At 42.5% G+C, this 21,378-nt stretch overlaps 2 protein-coding genes across 5 annotated transcripts in view; one reads left to right on the forward strand and one right to left on the reverse strand.

Annotated features, from left to right (window-relative positions):
* Nucleotides 1-9,913, reverse strand: part of Rspry1 (ring finger and SPRY domain containing 1) — a 51,568-nt gene extending 41,655 nt beyond the window's left edge. Inside the window, exon 1 of one of the 2 annotated variants that reach the window (XM_038312595.2) lies at nt 9,424-9,913. The gene's annotated coding sequence lies outside the window, so the exon portion shown is untranslated. The remainder of the gene's footprint in view (nt 1-9,423) is intronic. The other variant, XM_038312596.2, reaches the window with a different exon arrangement.
* Nucleotides 9,886-21,378, forward strand: part of Psme3ip1 (proteasome activator subunit 3 interacting protein 1) — a 32,354-nt gene continuing 20,861 nt past the window's right edge. For 2 of the 3 annotated variants that reach the window (XR_005283312.1, XM_042054226.1), the window contains exon 1: nt 9,930-10,364. The gene's annotated coding sequence lies outside the window, so the exon portion shown is untranslated. Of the gene's footprint in view, nt 10,365-21,378 lie in introns of all 3 variants that reach the window. The other variant, XM_038312603.1, reaches the window with a different exon arrangement.

Raw genomic sequence — 21,378 nt, forward strand, 5'->3', positions numbered from 1 at the left:
AACTCACAGATATCCTCCTGCGTCTGCCTCCCAAGTGGTGGGATTGAAGGCGTGCGCCACGGCCGCCACCTGGCCAACATTATCTTTCCACCATTAGCTCAAAAAGTCAACTTTAAGACCAAACATAAACAAAAAATAAGGACAAAACCCTGATCATTATTTAAGTATGCACAACTATTATAACTGTGACTGGGCAATCCTCAACTGAGTCAGAGAGGATTCTTATCACTGAGTATCAATGCTTAGTATATTTTTCTCACCATCTTAATGACAAGAATTTGAACCATTAACCACTTTATACTGTTTTGCTGCAAGACGATAATTATAGACAATATGGCATTTGCAAATGCATATCTTTAAAGTGAAGATTTTTTTATACTTTAAAAACCCCCCAATAATTCAGCATACCTGTCACTAGTCAGACCTTTATACAGTTAAGGTATTCAATATTCCTATGAGGAGAAAAGAAAACCAACAAGCTCAGTAGATCTTAATAAATCGTAAATTTTGTGTTAAATCAGTGAGCTTCTGTCTCACAGTCAGTAAAAAACATAAGACTCTACTCTTAAAGCCAGCTCACCACGGAAGTTCTGGCCAGCTGGTCTAACCCTCTCTAACAAATGGTCCAGGAATTAGTGATTCATCTTTTCAAATATTTGCTTGCATTTAGTTATTAAGCACATGACAGAAAGAACTTTTCCAACACTGTCCAGAATGGAGAAGCTGGTTAAATGAATGATCATAAGGACAGAAAACAAAATGCCAACTAATGTGATCTTTACCCCACCATTCCAAAACAGTGTTACAAGACACAGGATGTTTTCCAGCCCTTCACCCCTCAAGGCTAAACCAAGCAGCATGAAAGGTCATATTATATGCTGCTTCAGCGATTTTCTCTCATTAGAAGATGTTTTTAGATTCTCTCAGTATAGTGTGTCTCAAGCAATGGCTTCTGGCAACATCTTATTTTATGATGAACACTTTCAAGCATACAGCAAGGGGGACTAGTGCACTGTAAACAGCATCTATGTACTTACCACACAGTCTACCAGTAGCGTTTTGTGTTTGCTTTACCACAAATTTGTCCATCATTATATCCACCACACTTCATTTTTAAAAATGTTTTGAAAAAAATTACATACTTTAGAAAACCCCCAATAATTCAGCATACCTGTCACTAGTCAGACCAATATTTTTAGGAGCTAAATTTATATGTGTCATGCAAACCTTAACTATTTCAATGCTGAGTTTTTTTGAACACTACATCTCCAGCAGGGCACTTGCAGAAACCACAGAGGAAGAAAAGAAAAATACAGGATACATTACACAGAAATAAGTTTCCTTTGAAAATATCTTTTAGGATACCCAAAGAACATAATTTCTTTAATTATTGAGGTTAGATGGAGGAAAACAAATTTAGTACTGCAATAAGATAAATGCATATATATTTTAAGATCACACATGCCAGTTGAAATAGAAAGTACCCAAAGTTTTTGCCTTTTTTGCTTTATTTTATGTGTAAGGGTATTTTGCCTGCATGTGTCTGTGCCCAGCCAGGAGTCAGATCCCTTAGAACTGGAGTTCCAGATGGCTGTGAGCCACTATGGGGGTGCTGAGAATTGAACCCATATCCTCTGCAAGAACAGCCAATGATGCTCTTAACCACTGAGCTATCTCTCCAGGTCTCCTAAAGATTTTTTTAAAAAAATTACTTATAGTATTAAAGCTCTAGAGCATTTGTTATGCTGTTGGAGGAGAAAAGGGGAGTCTGAAATAGTCCTCCATCTCCATAGTCCACTAACTATAGATATTTGAAAGAAAAAAAGGCTTGAATTTCTTTTCTGTTGCTGTGATAAAAAGGACCCCAACAAAAGCAAACTGGGAGGGGGGATTTCTTTAGGCTCACAGGTCCAGCTCACAGGCGGGAGTTCATTATAGTAAGGACGTCACAGAGACAGGAGCTTGAGGGAACTGGTCCTATGACATCCGATAACCAGGAGCACAGAGCAATGAATGCATGAATAGCATGATCAGCTCCCCCAAGCCCCGCAAACGGTGTCACCCACTTTCAGACTGGGTCTTCCCACATAAATCAACATAAAAAAGTCACTACCCTACAGTCATTCCCACTGACCTACTTGATCTGGACAATCCCTCATTGACACTGGAGTGGTTCTAGGTTGTGTCGAATTGACAATTAAATCTAATAATCAAATGTGATAACCATGTATTGGTTGCTCATAGGCTATTATTCCTTAAACAATATGTGATTAACAACTATTTATGCAGCATATATATTTTATGAGGTATTATAAGTAATATGGACATGGCTTAAAGTTGAGAGGAGGGGACATGTAGGTTATAGGCAAACATGTCATCTTAGATAAGGGAGTTTTAATATCTATAAATTTTGGTATCTATAGGAGACCTGGGGAGTCAATCTCAATATCAAGAGCTGTAGATTGAATTTTGTTGGAATTTCACTTTACACCCAATGGGAAAGGCAGCATCGATAAGGTATTTTTATATGTCACTCAAGTATCCAAAACTATGTCAGCAGTAGTGCTGATGAGAGCATCTGAGGCTTGAGTTACACAGGGGACTATTATCCCATAGACTATAACCTTCAAGAGGCTGGGACAAGCACAAGATGATTCTTCCCTTGTGTGCTGAGGTTGGTGTAAGAAAGGACATCTTTGGAGAAAATCAGGTCATCTCTCTGGCTGAATTGAAGGAGTACCTGGAAAATTTTTCAGCTAAAACATGGAAAGTGTCTAATCCAACGGCAGTAACATTTGGTGTCAAAAACTCGTATGAGAAGGGTGAGACTACGGCAGAAAGAATAACAGAGCTCAATCCCGGCCTGACCATCACCAAGGAAAAAAGACAAAACCTTTTAGCATGCAAAACATGAGTTAAAAAAGAAAACTGGCTGGATGTAGTGGTGATGCCTTTAATCCCAGCACTTGGGAGGCAGAGGCAGGCAGATCTCTGAGTTTGAGGCCAGCCTGGTCTATAGAGCAAGTTCTAGGATAGCCAGGGCTACCAAGAGACACTTTATCTTGAAAAATCAAAAAATGAATAAAAAAACAACAAACTGGCTGGGACGGTGGCTCAATGGGTAGAAAGCTTGTTGTATAAGTGTGAGGACTGGAGTTGAATCCTGAAGACCCACATAAATGCTGGACAGACATGGAGGACCACCAGCACTTGGGAGGCAGATGGGATCCCCACAGCAAGCTGGCTAGCTAGACTAGCTGAAGAGATGAGCTCTGGGCTCAGCCAGAGACTCTGCCTTAAATAATTAAGACAATGTCAACCTCTGGTTTCCACATGCATGCGCAAACACACATGGCCAGATAATAATACACATATGCATGCACACTACACACATATACAAAGGCAAAAAAAACCCATTTAAGTAAATAATAAAAATAAAATTTAGGTCTTGACTAGAACAAGGACTTTTCAGAATAGAAAAAACAAACAGGAAATATCCTTCGATTAAGTCTTAAGGATGAAAAATATCTGCCTTAAATGTAAAAAGGAAATTCCAAGTAAAAACTAAGGTAAGTGCTAATGATGGCTGCAGAAGAAGAGAGAAAAACAAATTTAATATTCCTTTTCTTTTTGGTTTTTCGAGACAGGGTGTCTCTGTGAAGCTTTGGAGTCTGTCCTGGAATTCACTCTGTAGCTCAGGCTGGCCTCAAACTCACAAAGATCTGCCTCCCTCTGCCTCCCAAGAGCTGAGATTAAAGGCATGTGCTACCTACCACTACCCGGCTCAAATTTAATATTCTTGATTACTTGAAGGTTTCACCCCAGAAGACCTAATAATAGGAAGAATATTGCTATTTTATCCAAAGTTTTAAGGAAAATATTTTTTATTGAAAAAACCCAATGTTATTAAGAAAAGTAAATAAAGATATAAGTGGCACAAGTGGCAAAAATTTCCTTAATAATACCTGTTTAAAATGGTCTCTAAAACTCCTGACTGTACACACAGCTGTATACCCATCAGATCTAATAGGTGGAGTTATAAATACCTAGGTGAATTTATTCTAAAATTTGTAAAACTAGAAAGTAGTAAAATATTTTTAAAAACAGAAAACATTTACAAAATAAAGTTTTAAAAACTGTGATGTCACCATTCAATATACCAGGTATTGAACAAAGATGAAAAATGTCTGTATACTCTTGTCAAAGGGAGCAGGAGTTAGGGATGAAGGACAGCAATACATAATACACTTAACGCCCTAACAGAGCCTATGGATAAAACTAGAGTGCCACTAGAAGGAGACTGTTGGTCCCACCAGTTTTCTAGTTGAAAAGGAACTTAATCATACTGAAGTATCTCTGTATGGGCAAGTTCTTAGAAGACTATAAAACAGCACTAGCAACTGCATTGCAACACACTCTCACAGGATCCCCGTGCAGACCAGTGAGATGGCTCAGTGGCTAAAGATGCACACTTTCCCACACAGGCCTGGTCACCTGAGTTTAATCCCTGGAATCCATATAAGAGTGGAAAGAGAAAAAAAAGTCGCTCTCTGATCTCCACACATATATGCACACTCAGAGAACAAAAATAAATTTTTATTTTGGGTTTTCGAGATAAGGTTTCTTTGTAACTTTGGAGCCTGTCCTGGAACTAGCTTTTGTAGACCAGGGTGGCCTCGAACTCAGAGACCCACCTGCCTCTGCCTCCCCGAGAGTGCTGGGATTAAAGGCATCCACCACCACCGCCCAGCACAAAAATAAATTTTTAAAAATTCAGAAATTAAAAACCACACAGTGAAAGGTTAACAGGACTTAAAAATTAAATTGATAAAGCTATAAACAGTAAGTTTAATGAAAACAACAAGGATCAGAAAACCAATGGAAAAGCAAATTATTTTGAGACAGAAGATGTTGCACCCCAATATCCTTTCTGAAAGAATCCTCTGTAGGAATCCACATTATGTACCTCATAGGTGAGAAGTTTTGTATTGGTGCCAAGTGTCCCAGGACAGACCACCTAAGAGAAAAAAGGTACTACAGACTACAATAAAAATCTTTTGGAAAAAAAAAATCTGTGTTCATGTTCACATGTGATTAGAGGCACATGCACCACAGAATATATGTGGACATCAGGACAACCTTAGGCCTTGGTCCTTGCCTCTTATCTTGTTTGAGGCAGTCTATCTTGTTTGAGGCAGTCTCTTGTTTTGCCATGAACACCAAGTTTGACAGCTTCTGAAAATCCTACCAATTCTGCCTCCTACCTCCATGTAAGAGCACTGGGATTATAGATTCACCCCACTGCACATGGCTTTACATGGGTTATGGAGAGTAGAATTTAGGTCCTCAAGCTTCTATGGCAAATGCTTTTGCCCATTGAATCATATCCCCAGTCCAATTGCAGTAAATTCTAATTGCTTTAGTCTGAGTTAACAAATACAGTATCTTAGCGAGCTTTAAAAACTGACTTTGAGCTGGGCCATGGTGTCACACACCTTTAATCCCAGCACTTCGGAAGCAGAGACAGGCAGATCTCAGTGAGTTTGAGGCCAGCCTGGTCTACAAAACAAGTTCCAGGACAGCCAGGACTGTTACACAGTGAAACCCTGTTTCAAAAAACCAAAAAAGAGACAAAAAAAAAAAAACCCCAAAACACCCCCCCCCCCCAAAAAACCATGCCTTGGAAGGTTATTAATATGAAGTTCATAGGCATCTGTAGCTACGAACAATGACGAAGCAGTAAGGACTGAATAAAGGAGCTCTATTTCCCATGAGGAAGGGTGGAGTTGGGGTCATATTTTGAGGATACTGCATTCAGTGAACAAAGGAGAGGAAACTTAATTCTTTAGGAGGTAGAAGTAAGAAAAAACCAACTTTGAAACATAAACTACAGAGGAGTAATACACTTGCTGAGTAAGAAATGTTAAACCTTCTAATTGAAGTGTACAGGACCTGTGAAATTATGCCTGGATGCTGTAATTTCAAGCAGGGGGAAAGCTGCATGCAGAGGTCATTCCTTACTGAATTCTTTACATCAACTTCTTGCTATTTAAATATTTTCTATTTCTCAAAAGCTCATACAAAAAAGGCAGGCAAACAGGGTGTGGAGAGGTGGCTCCGCAGTAGATCACACACTGCTCTTGCAGAAGACCCAGCACCCATGTTGCTTGGCTCACCAGTGCCTGTAACTCCAGCTCTAGGAGGAAAATACACACTCTTTTGCTCCACTAAAAGTTTCCTAAGGGCTGTGGCCCAGGTTTTGGCATTCACCACTTCCTGACTATTCAGCTTTTCAATTTTTAAATTTGAGTACCAGAAAAAAAAAATGCATTCAACTTGGCAAATGCCTTGAAAATGCCAAAAGCAAGGAGGAGGAAGGAGGAGGAAGGAAGGAAGGAAAGGGATGAAAAGAAGGAGAAGGAGGAGGAGTAGGAGAAGGAGGAGGAGGAGGAGAAGGAGAAGGAGGGGAGCTGGAGAGATGGCTCAGTGGTTAAGAGCATTGCCTGCCTTTCCAAAGGTCCTGAGTTCAATTCCCAGCAACCACAAGGTGGCTTACAACCATCTGTAATGAGGTCTGGTGCCCTCTTCTGGTCTTCAGAGATATACACAAATAGAATATTGTATACATAATAAATAGTATTTTTATAAAAATTTAAAAAAAAGAAGAAAACAACCACCCCCACTCCCACCCAAATGATTGAAATTGATTACTGGTTCATTTGGTCATTGGTGGTGCCTGCTTACTTCCCCCTTACACTTAGAATCTCATGATTAATATTAAGTTTTACTTTACAAGGATCTGACCCTAAAATACAGAAAAATTCCCATTTAATATTTTATAATAAAGATCACCATTTTCAAGAATTCCTAACAGGCCTGGAGAGATAGTTCAGTGCTTAAGAGCGCCCAAGTTTTGTTCCTAACAGAGACAGGCTCACAACTGCCTAATAAAACTCCAGCTCCAGAGGATCAGCACCTGTAGCTCCAGAAGCACCCGCACACATGTCTTATTTCTCTTCCACATACACATAATTACAAACTTTAAAAATAAAATCCTTTTAAATTTTGTTTACTAAATTTTCTAAACAATTCTTAATAATATTTTAAAGCTACACAGATTTTAGAGTATCAAAGAAAGTTGTATTCTAAAACCTTCAAGGTGATTCTCCATCATAAATTCAAGTTCATTGGATAAGGTGTTGCACACCTTTAGTCCCAGCACTCTGAAGGCAGAGGCAGGTGATCTCTTTGAGTTCCAGGCCAGCCAGAGTTACATAAGGAGACCTTGTCTCAAAACAAACAAACAAACAAACAAAAAACCTAGGTATGGTATACACCTGCAGTCCCAGCACACAGGAGGCTGAGGCAGGACGACCACCGGTTTCAGGTCAGTTTAAGAATACGTAGTAAGACCTTGTCTCAAAAAAAAAAAAATTTCATTATCAGAAAAAAGTTAGAAAAAAATTATATAATCCTTGAACATGAATTTAATCTCCATGAGTTTAAACAGATTGTTGTAAGTACACTTCAGAAACACAGCTACTATTGCTAACCTTGCTAATCATACTTCAGAGCTGAGAGAATTGCTTGTTCCCTATTCAGTACAGAAAAACACACTATTATGTACAATGCTAAGCTTTTTGTTCCCCTTGATGCTAAAAGAAGCTATTTAGCTGACTAAGCATAAAAATCTACATAAGCCATGATGGAATACTTTATATAATCAATAGCTTAAAAACACTGAGTCTAAAAAAAAAAAATGAAAGTCCTGTAAAAAAAAAAAAAGCAAAAAGCAGAACTTACAAGGATACTAAGCAGAAGCCCCACACACTATGTATCCTGGGAAATCAGGATGCTCCACAAAAATCACCTCAGTAAACAAAACAACAAATGTGAAATGTAAGATTAAAAGCAGGGAATTCTGGCCAACTTTTCTTTTAAAGCCTATTTTTAAAAGGCAACAACAACAACAACAAAAACACAAATAAATCCCTAAATTCTGGGACACCAGCCCTAACAAAACAGCTCTAACAAGTACCACAAAACCAAGGTTAGTGAAGTGTCACATACTGGCATAGGTTCTTATCTTATTATTGTAACCCATAATAACAGGAACCTACAAAGCAAGTTATCACCCCAAGAAGTGCAAACTCTACAGAAAGTGAAAAATCAAAAGAGCCTTGTAATCTATACTCTGTAGGTACCACAGGCAGAATTCATGGAAGGCAAACCGCAGGCTTATTTACAAATTACAATCAAGGGAGCCAGCATAGCGTTAACTACCTGTAGCCATCCTAAAGCCAGAAATACAGACACGAAGTGGGCCTTCAATATGGAGAACAAATTTCTTGGAGAAAAACTTCCTGAAGGAAGTGCTAGCTCCTACCAGCACCAAGAAAAGTTGAAAGTAAATTAAAACTCCGCAAACAAAACCTGGAAACCTCTTCATGGCAAGGAAGCAGGGCTTGAAATCAGGACTTAGACTAACATCACCTAAGTTGTAACCCTTGAAGCATTCTGTAAGGTGTGGTTCTCAGAGCGCTCTAGGAAGTCGACACCTGCATTTATGCAAACTCTCACACCAACGATCTTACAGATTAGAAAACACTTTATTTCTCAACAGCAATCCGTCGCGTTACCAGACTTTCACACACAGCGTTGATTATTTAAGCTGTTAAGTCACTTCAACCAAGGACAAGCAGATGATAAGTGAGGGACCTGGGAGACTACAGGACACTACTCCAGGCAATAACAGACACTGCCAACTTTGAAAAGTTCAAAGTACAACACTCCAGGGGACACAGCCTCACTCAGACGACGTCTACACAGGACTTCCTCAGCGGTTCAGCCCGGCAGCTCTACCTAGGTCTCCTGTGAGAACGGGGAGAGCGAGGCAGACAGCAGACAGGAAGCGATGCCAAATCTGGAGGCTCGCAGGGGGTGCTGGTGGACGACTCCCGCGTCCCACTCTGGCGCTGAGCCCAGAGGCAGAAGAATCCTTCGTCTAGGACACCTGGTCAGTCTCCGGAGAGAGGGAAGAACCGTGCCTATTCCCGTTTCCGCTTACTATCCCGAACTCGGGCTTTCCAATGGAAAGAGCTGCCCAGAAATCTTGCCTCCCCGGGCTTTTACCCAAATTTTAGCTCAGGCCTCGAGAACTGGAGAATCCGCTAGGTCTGGCTCCCGCCTCCAGCCTCTCGGAACGGCGCAGAACTCTCCCCAGCCTCTCTCCACCACGTAGAACCCTCCACCCCAGGCACCGCCAGACCTCCCCAGGGGAAGTCCGCTCCCCGCTGAAACGCAAACTCCCCAAAAGGGATCCCCCGCCCACGGCGTGCGCCCCTCGACCCCTTCCGCTCCGAGCAGCCCGGACGGTGCGTTCCCCCACGTCGGGAGCCTCGCCAGGGGGTACCTGCCTCTCACCTGGGCCCGCTCAGCCGCAGTCTCGTCGGAAGGGTGACCCCAGGACCTCCTCCAGGCAAGATCCCCCAAAGGGAAACACCCTCTTCCAGGAACCGCTTCAGGCGCCTCCAGCGCGGGCCTCGGCGGAGAACGTGCCGGCTGCTTCCCAGGTTCTGCCAGGCGTCACCCTCTCCCAGACCCCAGCCCCGAGCCGGTCGCGGCCCCAGTCCGCTCTCTCCGACCCAGGCTCTAGCGGCTGCTCCCTTCCCTCACAGACGTCCCTAGCCCGTAGGCTCCCTCCCCGGCCACGTCCCTCAGGGGCTTCCCAGAGCAGCGAGGTTGGGCTGTGGCACTGACTTTCACTAGCTCCCGGGCCCACCGGAGGGAGGGGACAGCGACAGCGGCGCGACTCCTTTGTGACAGGTCCAAGAGAGCGGTAAAGATGGACGCGAGGACACGGCACAGCCATTACGCGCAGGGCCCACCCCCGCTTCGCACCGCCCGGGCCCTCCCTCAGTCCCCTAGGAAACGCCCCTTCCTCGGTGGCAAGCCCTCTCTCTCAGGCAGCCAATCATCGGCCACGGATCGTGTCACGTGAGCCCGCGGTTCGGCCCGCCACCCTGGAATGAACCGGCTAATCGCCTTGCCGAAGGGCGAACGGCCCAATCAAATCTCTCCATCCGGTGTTGGAGCACCGGATTTCCACGAGGCGCTCGGGGGCGGGAGGCCGCCGTTGATTGGGCTGCGCTGCCGGAAGCGGGGAGGAAATTTGTTGTGGCGGTGAGGAAGAGGAAGCCCCGAAGGGTCAAAAGGAATACAAAAGCAAAGTCTGCTCGCTTGCTTTAAACCGTTGTCCTTTCTGTCTTTCTGTCCTATTTTTTTAAGAGCGAGCGGCCTTGGCGGCGGCGGTTTGGGTTAGACGCCGCGGAGGTGAGGGAGGCTCTCCTCCCGCGCTCTGGGAGGTGAGTGCGGCCTGGGTCCGTGCCGGGAGGCGAAACCAGGCTTTTTGGCCGAGGCGAGGGTGAACTATGGCCGGAATTAGGGTTAGGGCCCAGACTCGTCTTCAGCCCGCTTTCTTGTCCGTGCCCGGTATCCTGAAGCTCCTGGGCTGGGAGTTTGCGGTGGCCACCCTGAGCGGATCCGCGGGAGCCTGCGGACGACGTGGGGGTAGAGGTGGGAGGTTCCGGCCCTCTCTTCCTCGCCGGGCCTCTTGCTGCTTTCAGCCCTTTTCTGTTAGCTGAAGTTATCCGGGCCTCAAGTAAGCAGCCGCCTGTGTTGTACTCGGAACCGCTCCACGCGTCTTAGAAAACGTGGCATGCTCGATTGAGAATCGTTGAATCCCAGAGTGTAGTTGCGGGATGGGAAGCACATTTGTTACGTGTTGTTGCTATGTCCCCAATCGCTGTGCCCCGCACATTCTCTTCTGATAGGAAACAAGGCGGTGTGCCTGTTAGGACTAAGACCGATAGTTGGGATGTCTTATTTGAGAGTTGGTGCCCCTTGGAATGTCAGTCCACGGAGAGGGAAGGGGAGACCTATTGTTCGTGGAAGTGCTTCTTAGAGGAAAACAAGATTTTAAAATACAGATCTTGTACCTTACCCCTTAGTCTGATTGGTTAAGTCTAGAGTAGGAGCCACGAAAGCCTAATATGAATCTGTGGTTTAGGATTTACCGTGACTTCTTGTATGTAAACCTGTGAGACAGGTTTGGTTGGTAACGTTAATTGATTTATTGATGTGTCCCCAGAAACACCATTTGGAGAAGCTCAGCATGGCAATCCTGAAATCATGTCCATGAACGTTGGAGGAGGGAGGTTGGGAGTCTGTCAGTTGGAGTCTAGCCTGGCCTGCATCAAGACTGTCAGAAACCAAAGCAGGATAAACGAACAAACTAATAAAATGGTTTGGAGGGTACTGCTTCAGAAATATTTGAAAGGAATCTGGTTAGCTTTCCTTGTTAGAAGGAATTGAGTTGAAATAAAGGCAGCTTGTGTATTTCGATTTGATCCTAAGATGAGCTGTGAATAATACCTACGGGTTTGAAAGTAGGACAGCCCAATTACCTTTTGAAGTTGAAGTCTTAATGCCTTTAAGAGGAAATTCTGGTTTCTTTTTTATTTTTGTTTTTTTTTGAGACAGGGTTGCTCTGTGTAACTGCCCTGGCTGTCCTGAAACTAGCTCTTGTACACCAGGCTGGCCTTGAACTCACAGAGATCCACCTGTCTCTGCCTCCCTAGTGCTGGCCACCACCGCCTGGCTGAAATTCTGGTTTCTAAAAAGGAAGAATTATGTGAACACCATTTACCCGGCTGTCACCCTTCATTGTCACCATCCAGGGATCTGAAAGTTTGCTTAGAGGCAGTCTTCTGCCTCAGAAATTGAAAACTACCCCTATTTTGACAGTGAAGTAATTTAACAGCATGGTTCAACTGTAAGCCTGGTTACAGTGTAACGTGTCTTTAGGGCAGCAAGCTTAAGCAATTCTAGTGCGTTCACCTTTTTGACAAACTTGTCTTCACTCTTAATTGTGATCCCTTTGGCCCAGAAGTGCTTTTAAGAGTGTTTGTCCTTGCTTTGTGTTTTTGGGTATCATGCTTCAAACTGCGAGTTGTCTACTTTCACTTGTCTTCGTATCTGACTCTTTTGATTGTTGTCATGTAGCCAGGCTTGGATTTGAAATGGATGGAAAGATGATCTTGATCTCCTGATTTTTATCTGTCAAGTGTTGAAATTACAGGTGTATGCTTTTACATTTGGCAGTGTTAAGTAGCCCTTTGACCTTGGAATAGTGATTTAGTCTGTAAAGTTCTAGTCATTTTCACCCTGTATCCCCATCAAGCAGTTTTTGTTTGTTTGCTTTTTTTTTTTTTTTTTTTTTTTTTTTTAAGTCAGGATCTTGCTCTGTGGCCCAGGCTGGCCTAGAACTCAAGATCTTTCTGCCTGATTCTCCTAGAGGGGTAATTTCTTCATTGATTCTCTTCCGTTCCTACACTTATATTAAGCACTTGTATCCTTTTCATTTTGTTTTGTTTGTTTGGTTTTGGTTTTTGAAACAGGGTTTCCTTATTCAGTCCATGCTGTCCTGTAACTGGCTATATAAATCAAGTGGGCCAGGAACTCATAAAGATTCTCCTGCCTGTGCCTCCCTACTGCTGGGAATAAATGAGCGCACCACTGTGCCCCTCTTACACACTAATTTCCATAATTGCAGTTTTTATTTATTTGTTGGTTTGTTTTAAAGATTTACTTATGTATTATGTATCCAGTGTTCCAGAAGATGGTACCAGACCTCATAACAGGTGCTTGTGAGCCATGATATGGTTGCTGGGAATTGAACTCAGGACCTCTGGAAGAACAGTCAGTGCTCTTGACCGCTGAGCCACCTCTCCAGCCCAATTGCTGTTTTTAGTTCCTGAAGTTTTTATTTTGTCATTTTAAAGAAAGTTTCATATTTTTTGTTATTAATTTCAAGGCTCGATTTTGGGGTGGGGGGGCTTTCAAGACAGGGTTTTTCTGTGTAGCTTTGGAGCCTGTCCTGGAACTTGCTCTATACACCAGGCTGGCCTCGAACTCACAGAGATCCGCCTGCCTCTGTCTCCTAAGTGCTGGGATTAAGGCGTGCACCATCACCACCCCGCATGATTTTTATTTTAAATATTATAAGCATATTTGTTGTGTGATCCGTGTATTTAATTTCCATGGATCTGTTTCTCTTGCTGTTTTCTTTTCTCTTTCCCTTTCCTTTCAAGGTGTAATTCTTTGGGTACCGGATTAAGATGGGGCGGGAAATGGTTATCAGACCCAGGAACAGGCTTTGGCTATTCTTTGCCTCATCACAGTGCGACTGTAGTCAGTCATTGAGGTCAGAGAAATCCTCAGACTGAAGGAACTTCTTGAGTCTTGGGTTTAATTTCTGGTTTTCACCTTACAGACTTTGTCCAAAGTCTTTGCCTTCTTTTTGGCTTTTTGATTTAACTATTGTTTACTTTTGTATGTGATGTGTTTGATATGTATGTGTGTGCATGTGTTTGTGTATGTGTTGATTTACACGCCACATTGCATGTTAGAGGGCAGCTTTGGGTGTTGGTCCTCCTACCTTTTATTTTGATTCTAAGATTTAGATTTGTGTGTATGTGTGTATAGTTATGTATGTATGTGTACCATGTGTGTGCAGGTGCATGAGGAAGCCAAAGAGGAGGCATGAGATCCCCTGGTGTTCGCGTTGTAACAATCATGAGCCTGTGTTGTGCCTGGAACTGAACTCATCCTGTGGAAAAGCAGCAGCATGCTCTATTAACTGCTGAGCCATCTCTCCTGACCTTGACTTCCATCTTGTTGGCTATGTGGTCTCTAGTTGTTTACTACTGCATTTATCTGGCTTGCTGGCCCACAGCTCCCAGGGATTTTCCTGTCTCTGCTTCCTATATCCAGGAAGGAACACTGGGATTGTAGGCATGTGTCCTACAGTGTCCTGCATTTATGGGGGTTCTAGAGCTTCAAACTTTAATTTTCATGCTTACTTGACAAACATTTTATCCACTGAACCATCTTTCAGCCATTATTATTATTATTATTATTATCATCATCATCATCATTATCATTATCATCATTATTGCATTCCCAGCGTTTTAAGTGTAAAAGTAGAGGACAGGTTATATTATTTAGTCCATCTTCTCCAGAGATGAAAGCCTTTCACCGACTGGATCTCATATTGGAATGTGAAGTTTGTGATTTCCTGTACTCTTGAGTGAAAGATGCTATTCTAGATAAAATGTTCAGTATTTTCACTACTCGGTATCACAGCAGCTCTAGGAGTTAGGCTTCCCTGGTGCCTCATTCTAGTCTACCTGAGAGAGCTTAGTGCTTAAGCTCGGCATGGTGGCACACTCCTTTGATCCCAGTACTCAGGAGGCAGAGGCAGGCGGATCTGAAAGTTCGAGGCCAACTTGTTCTACAGAATGAGTTCCAGGACAGCCAGGGCTACACAGAGAAACCCTGTCTCAAAACAGCAAAGAGGGGAGGGGAATACCTACTGCTTAGCTTCTATTCCTATGGCAGTAACTGTGTCCTACTTTTCCTTAAATTGTTGTGTGCCACACTTGTTACGTTAGTGACTTGAGAAGATTTGCTGTTAGGAAAAAACTGGCTTGCAGGGAGAGTGGTGGGCTTTATTCAGAGGTAGGGAGATCTCTGAGTTTGAAGCCAGTCTGGACTGTTTATCAAGTTCTAGGCCAGCCAAGGTTACATAGTGAGAATCTGTCTCAAAAAAACAAAACAAAACACAAAACAGCCCTTAAAAGCTGGCTTGGTTAGCTTTGCCATCATTATCGCACAGGCCAATTCTTTTTTTAGTTTGATTGTAGTTTTAAGGATGGGCATGCAGAGGATGGGGTTGGGTTGGGTCTAAAGACAACCCAGATGCCAAAATAGTTTAGAAAAAAGCTACCCATGATCATTTCTTAGAAAGGCACCATGTTGAAGACTAATGCTGAAAAATTTTAATGTAGTTGTGTCTTCTTCCCAATGGGGCGGGGGGGGGGGAGCTGGGCTGGGGTGACAGGACCAAAAGATACTGGTGTTTTGATTTCCCTGAGTTCCAGAGGAGCGGTTGCTTTGCATTCACTTGTCACAGCATGTAGCTAAATACACGAAAAATGAGACTCGCACATGGGATTGTTTTTATTCTGAGAGTTAAGTGTGAAGTAGAGTGCTGAACACCAGCTAAAGGGCAAATATTCCATTAGTTTTCCTTTTTCCTTGAGTGTAAGGAGATGAATTAGATGTATATAAGAGGAGATTGCGACCTGGTGCTGTGGAAAGATTCTGTGTGCATATGTAAATACATTAACTACTTGACATATAATTGCATGTTTCTTTGCCTCGAAATTTATTACAAACTGCCCTGTATAATACATATCTTAAATATAGATTAAAATGCTTATGCTGTAATCTCATTTTGATTCATTAGCTCTCTTGCTACTGTAGTATATTATAAGCTTAAATGTTAGAAGATTGGTGTTACTTCCCCACTGACTGTTTTGTCCAGTAATAGGTATTAGCAGAGTTCTTTGTTAAGTAATTGTCATTCTCTAAAGAAGTTTTATAATAAGGAAAAGTTGGCCTGATCTAAATTACTATTGCTTGGTAACAGTGTCTTCTGGCCGGAGAGTAGTCTTTTCAGCAATTTAGTTAGGCTGTCTCTGCAAGTAACTTGCTCTTAGATCCACCGTGTGTTTTTCTTTAAAAATAAATAAAATAATCTAGGTTTGTGTGTGCACACATGCTCACTCAGGCCCTCATTCTTGTCTTTCCATGAACATGGAGGGTACAGGAGTGTTCTGGGTATCATCTGTTGCTTTCTTGTCTATTCCTTTGAGGCAGAGTCTCTCTGAACCTGGGACTTAGGTGTTTGCAGATTGGTTGCAAACCAGCAAGTCTCAGCTAGCCCTTTTGTCTCCACCCTGTCAGAGCTTGGATTATAGTATGATATATGAGTATGAGTATGCCTGACTCATGAAGCTTGTTACTTGAAAGATGGGATCCAAACTGTGGTCCTGATGACCACACAAATGCTCCCAACCACTGAGTCATCTCCTCTATCTCCTTGATGTTTTGAAGCTTAGGAAGACTAACATGTTAATTGGAAAGCAGTCAACTGACAAAAGAAAATGGGTTGGCTTATTTTTGCTACCTTAACTAAAGCCTTATAACACAGAAGAATTCTGATTCCCTGAGTATATTTCATTTCTTTTTTCTGTCTTTTTTCTTCTTTTCTCTTTTCTTTTTTTTTTTTTTTCTTTTTGAGACAAGGTTTCTCTGTAGTTTTGGAGCCTGTCCTGGAACTAGCTCTTAATAGACCAGGCTGGCCTCGAACTCATAGAGATCCGCCTGCCTCTGCCTCCCGAGTGCTGAGATTAAAGGCATGTGTCACCACCACCTGGCTCCCTGAGTATATTTCTACATGTAGGGTTTAATTTTAGAAGGGTGTGATGGTCAGCCTGTTGTAAACTTAGTCTGCCATCACAAAATTTAATTCCATAGGAAAATAAATCTCATTAACTTGCATCATGGCACTAGTTAAACAGACTAATTTTTTCGGTTCTAGGATAGCAATTACTTTGTAAGTTGTGTATTTTAGAACTTGCAGAATATGCTATTTAAGACACCACTTATTTTGTCTCACAAGCCTGGAAATTAAATACTTCTCCAGTAGAAATACAGTAGTGCAGTGTGTAACAGTTACCCTGCCTTGAAACATCTTTGTTTTTTGGCTGTTAAACAAATTTGTAAGGCATGGCTGTTTTTGGAGATAGAAGTCTCACTATATAACAAACCAGGTTGGCCTCAAATATTTCAATCCTCTATTTTTTTTAAAGTTTAAAGAAAGTGATTTTGATTTTCTACAAAATCCATATTGAAGAACATTGAATATTTCTCTTAAAAATAATGTTGGGCTGAGTCTGTAGTTCAGTGGTGGTGCACTTTGCCTAGCTTGTAAGATGTTCTAGGTTTAATCTGCACTGTGAAAAATATTTAATTTCATAGTTTAACTTCAATTACCCTGAAAAACAAAAGCTGGGTAAGTAAAGAAAAGTTGACTGTATTTATAATCAGTCAGTCTCTCTTTCCTTGAGATAGGATCTTTCTGGATAGCCTTGACTGTCCTAGAATAATTCATCATGTAGACAAGGCTAACCTGGAACTCAAAGAGATCCTTCTGCCTTCTGAGTGTACACTGGCATTAAAGGTGTGCACTAAATATTTAGTCTTCCTAAAACTAAATACAGAAGGCTCAACAAAATAAGCCCTTCCAGTAAATCCTCTGCATTCCTAGGTTGATCTTGATAGTTAGGTCTCCATAATCCTGGGCTCTTGTCTGCTTGTATTTTACCTTTATTTATTTTAGCAAGCAAAAGGGGAAAAGTATAACTTGTGAAAATTTGGCTAAGGAATAGGACTTAGAAGTCAATGCAGTCTAAATCCCTAAATTCTGTACTTCAGCAGAGGGTATGGGCCACTTCTGTACTGCAGAATCAACAGCTAGTATGAAATCTGAAGAAAAAGGTCCATTTCTCAGTGCAAGCTTTTTATATAAAAAACTTTAAATATTGTCAATTAATTGTGTGTGGAGGGGCGAGAAAGGGAGAGAGACATATGTGTGAGTGTAAGGATGCAGATGCCATAGAACTTGTGTGGCGGTCAGGAGGCAGCTCCAGGAGTTTTCTTTCCGTCTGAATTCCAGGAGTCAAGCTCAGGTTACCAGGCTTGCACAGCAAGCTCTTCTACCCACTAAGCCATCTCACTAGGCCCGATACAAGTATTTTTAATCAGGTGCTGTGGTTCTCAACCTGCCTAATGCTGCGGCCTTTTAATACAGTTCCTCAAGTTCTGGTAACCCCCCACCATAAAATTATTTTCGTTACCACTTTATAACTAATTTTGCTACTGTTAGGAACTATAATTAAATATTTTTGGAGACAGAAGTTTGCCAAAGGGGAGGTAACCCACAGGTTGAGAACCACTGAGTAAAAGGAAGCTAGCAAGAGTTATTTTTTAAAAATGGCTCGATTGTGTAACAAAGAAAGTTGTTTTAGTTTTGGTTTTGTGTTTCCTGTTGCTCAAAGTTGACTGATGTTTGAGCAGAATTCCTTGAGACATTGAAACTGCAGTAAGTCCTTGAGTAATGGCCACTGTTGCCTGGTTAACATTGGACAGTATTTGGGAATATTCGTCGAATGCATTTTTTTCCCTGCTCAGATCCTTTAGCTCCTCCTAGTGGTTGGTTTATTTAGTAAATATTTATTATACACCTGACATGCTCCACACTGTGCTGATAGTGGGTAAAGAGCTGTTGGAACATTCAGCAGTGGTAAAGCATAGTTAATGGGTGCTATCTAGAGTTTTAAATGTATATGGTAGGGACTCAGGAAAGAAATATGCATCCACTACTCTAGAAGGACACGGAAAGCTTCTTAGAGGTGGGGATCTTCATTCTGAGCCTGAGCAGCGAAGTTCATGTGAGGTCCAAAGATAAAGCAAGGTAGAGGCAACAGCCTGGGCAAACTTCGCAGAGAAGACAGGTTGTGAGATGTACAGAGTGGCTCTCGGTGCCCTATGTGGAGGGATTATTGTAATTAAGTTAGGAAGATGGGGGAGTGAGACAGTTGAGGGGATCACACAGGTGAAAATGGACTTTACTCTGATATAAGTGCTTCCCCCACAAGGTAATTTCACCCACAAGCGTTATTTGTGGCAATGTCATTCAACGTTTTGATTTTCATGCTAGTGTGTGTGGGGCCGGTGGTGATGATAAATCGCATTTCAGGCGGACAGTAGTAGCAGGCAAGTTTACCTTTTAGAAGGGCCATTAGATTGATAACGGGAAGAATGAATTGAGAGGAGGCTAGAACAGAAACGACCTATGGAATACTTGGAAAGTAGTCCATGCAAGATGGAGTCCTGGAAAAGAATTAGAAAGGAAGGGGCCCACCTCCCATAAAAGGATAGAATGGATTGAGATGAGATTATTATGAGGTAAAAGCAGAACTAGGTGACAAGTGGGATATTGGGGCATAAAGAATGGAAAAGAATCAAGGTGCATGTCCAAGGCTTGAGCCTGGGGACATCCATCCATGTGTGTCTCCTGAAGTACCTAACTGTGCCTGTACTCTTCACTTTGGTGGTTTATTTTGTACCATATTATACAGTTTAAGTGCAAGATTATTGACCTTAACTTCTTTTTGTGTACTTCATAAAGTTAGTCCAGTGTTGGACAAATAGCAAAAGCTTACATGTAGAGAGAATTGGATATGTGCACATTAAAGTTCCATGTTTTCTCAGTTTGATGGAGCTCCTTTTCCATGTAAAGGTTGTATTTGTTTATGACTAATTTCTTCCCATTCTTGAGTACACACAGTTTCTCTCACTACTGTGCCTTGCCCAGAGCTTGACACAATTCTTTTGGGTAACAGGAAACCTTTCAAATCATCTTGAAATGTGCCAGAAACCGTGCCGAGGACTTTGCATGAGTTGTCTGGTTTTCCCACCCAGACTTTATGTGTCACCTTTGGTGAGTGTGACATGGAGATAAGGACGTCAAGGCTCAGCGGAGTTAAGTGACTGACTCAGTGTCATCCCAGGTTCTCATCCTGGCAGAACCAAGGTTTGAACTTAAGTCTCCTGCTGTCAGAGTCCATGGTCTTTGTCATTGCCTGTGTCCCTTTGATAAGAAGAGCACAGCAGAAAGCACTTGCTGTTGATTGGTTGGAATTGAGTAGGTTATATTGAAAACTGTCTAAACTTAAGTGGCTTGCCTTGCAGTATTAAACCTGGAACTTAGGATCTTTCTGCTTCAGGCTCCCAGTGCTGGACTTACAGGTGTGAGCTACATGGTTGTAGTTATTGACCGTAAGACAGTTGTAATCCTTGAGAGATCTGAATGTTTTTTTGGAGAAGAAATATTCTGACTATTATACAGAATATGCAGAATTTGGCTATTCATTATTTTTTTTTAATGTTTGTCTGTGTACACACACTCACGTGGAGCCCAATTTTAGTTCCACCCTGTGGATTTTAGGAATTGAACTCAGGTCATCAGGCTTGGCAGCAGACACCTTTACTCTCTGAGGCATTTGACTAACCTGGATTTTGAGGTATGTCTCATGTATCCTAGGCTGGCCTTGAACTCTTGATCTTCTTGTACCTGCCTCAAGTGCTGGGATTACAGGCATATGTGCCACCAGGCCAGGCAAGTTCACTGCTTTGAAACACATTTCTGTCTGTCTTGTAGGATTAAAATACCGAACGTTTGCCTTAGAAAAGTAGCAAGCTAAGGGGAGAGTAGGAGTTACCTTCCTATAATTGAAGCATTGTCCTGTTGGAAGATTCATCTTGATGGGTTAAATTTATGTGTGGAACTCATAGAACAGATTTTAGAGCAAAACTGTAAGGTTGAGAGGGAGTTGGCTGCCTGGAAAGGGTGTGCAGTGGCCCACCTTGAAGGTTGAAAATAGGAATTGCTGCTTCTCTCCTTGGTGTGTGTGATGGATTCTGATGCCAGGTGAAGGCTGGAAGAACCGTTTCTGTGGTGAGTTATTCTCTAGGAAATAGGAGCAGGGAGGAAAGCAGACAGCTAATACAGGGTGGGAAGGGAAGCTTCAGCAAACAGTAGAGAAGGGAAAGCAGAGGGAAGCCAGGGCTCAGCATGACTCCCATTCCACCAGTGCCTGCTGGGACAGTCTCTGCTGGGGACATTTTGTAAGCTTTTGGCTCTTGTTTCCTAAGAGATTGCTCTGAAAAGCTTGAGGAAATTTGCAACGTCACAGAGACAGGGCAGTCCTGCTATTGTCCTAAGCATCTGAGTGGAGGCTTTGAGTGCATCAGAAAAAGCTGCGTTGTGGGCCAGGTGGGGGTCAAAGTTTCCCTCAGCTGACTCGGTTTTCTTTCTAGTAGTTTTCACAATTCTCATTTTTGTATCGAACTAAACCCCAACAGTAGGATTCAAGCTGAGATGATTTCTCCTGTTTTGAATGTTTGGGTTTATTGCCCAGTTCCAATTTTTATCTTTACTAAACGAAAACATTGCATTCTCAGCACTCAGATTTGACATAGAAAAAATGAAATGAACATGCCCCTCTTGCTCATGTCCCCCAATGCTGATGATGAACCCAGCGCCTAGTACACTGAGCTGCATTCCCAGCTGCGGTGGTTTGAATGAGAATGGTTTCCACAGACTCATATATTTGAACGCTTGGTCCCCAGTTGGTAACTGTTTGGGAAGGATTAGGAGGTGGGTGACCAGGATTGAGCATTGAGGTTTTAAAAGCCCCTCTCCATTCCCAGTTAGCTCTTTTTCTGCCTCGTTCTTGTGGATCAAGATGTAAGTTCTCTAGCTGCTGCCCCAGCACCATTGCTGCCTGCCTGCTGCCATGGTCCCTGCCTGATGGCCATGTGCTCGCACCCCCAGGAGTCCAATGT

This window comes from Arvicola amphibius, chromosome 15 (genome assembly GCF_903992535.2).
Source record: "Arvicola amphibius chromosome 15, mArvAmp1.2, whole genome shotgun sequence".
Lineage (NCBI taxonomy): Eukaryota > Metazoa > Chordata > Mammalia > Rodentia > Cricetidae > Arvicola > Arvicola amphibius.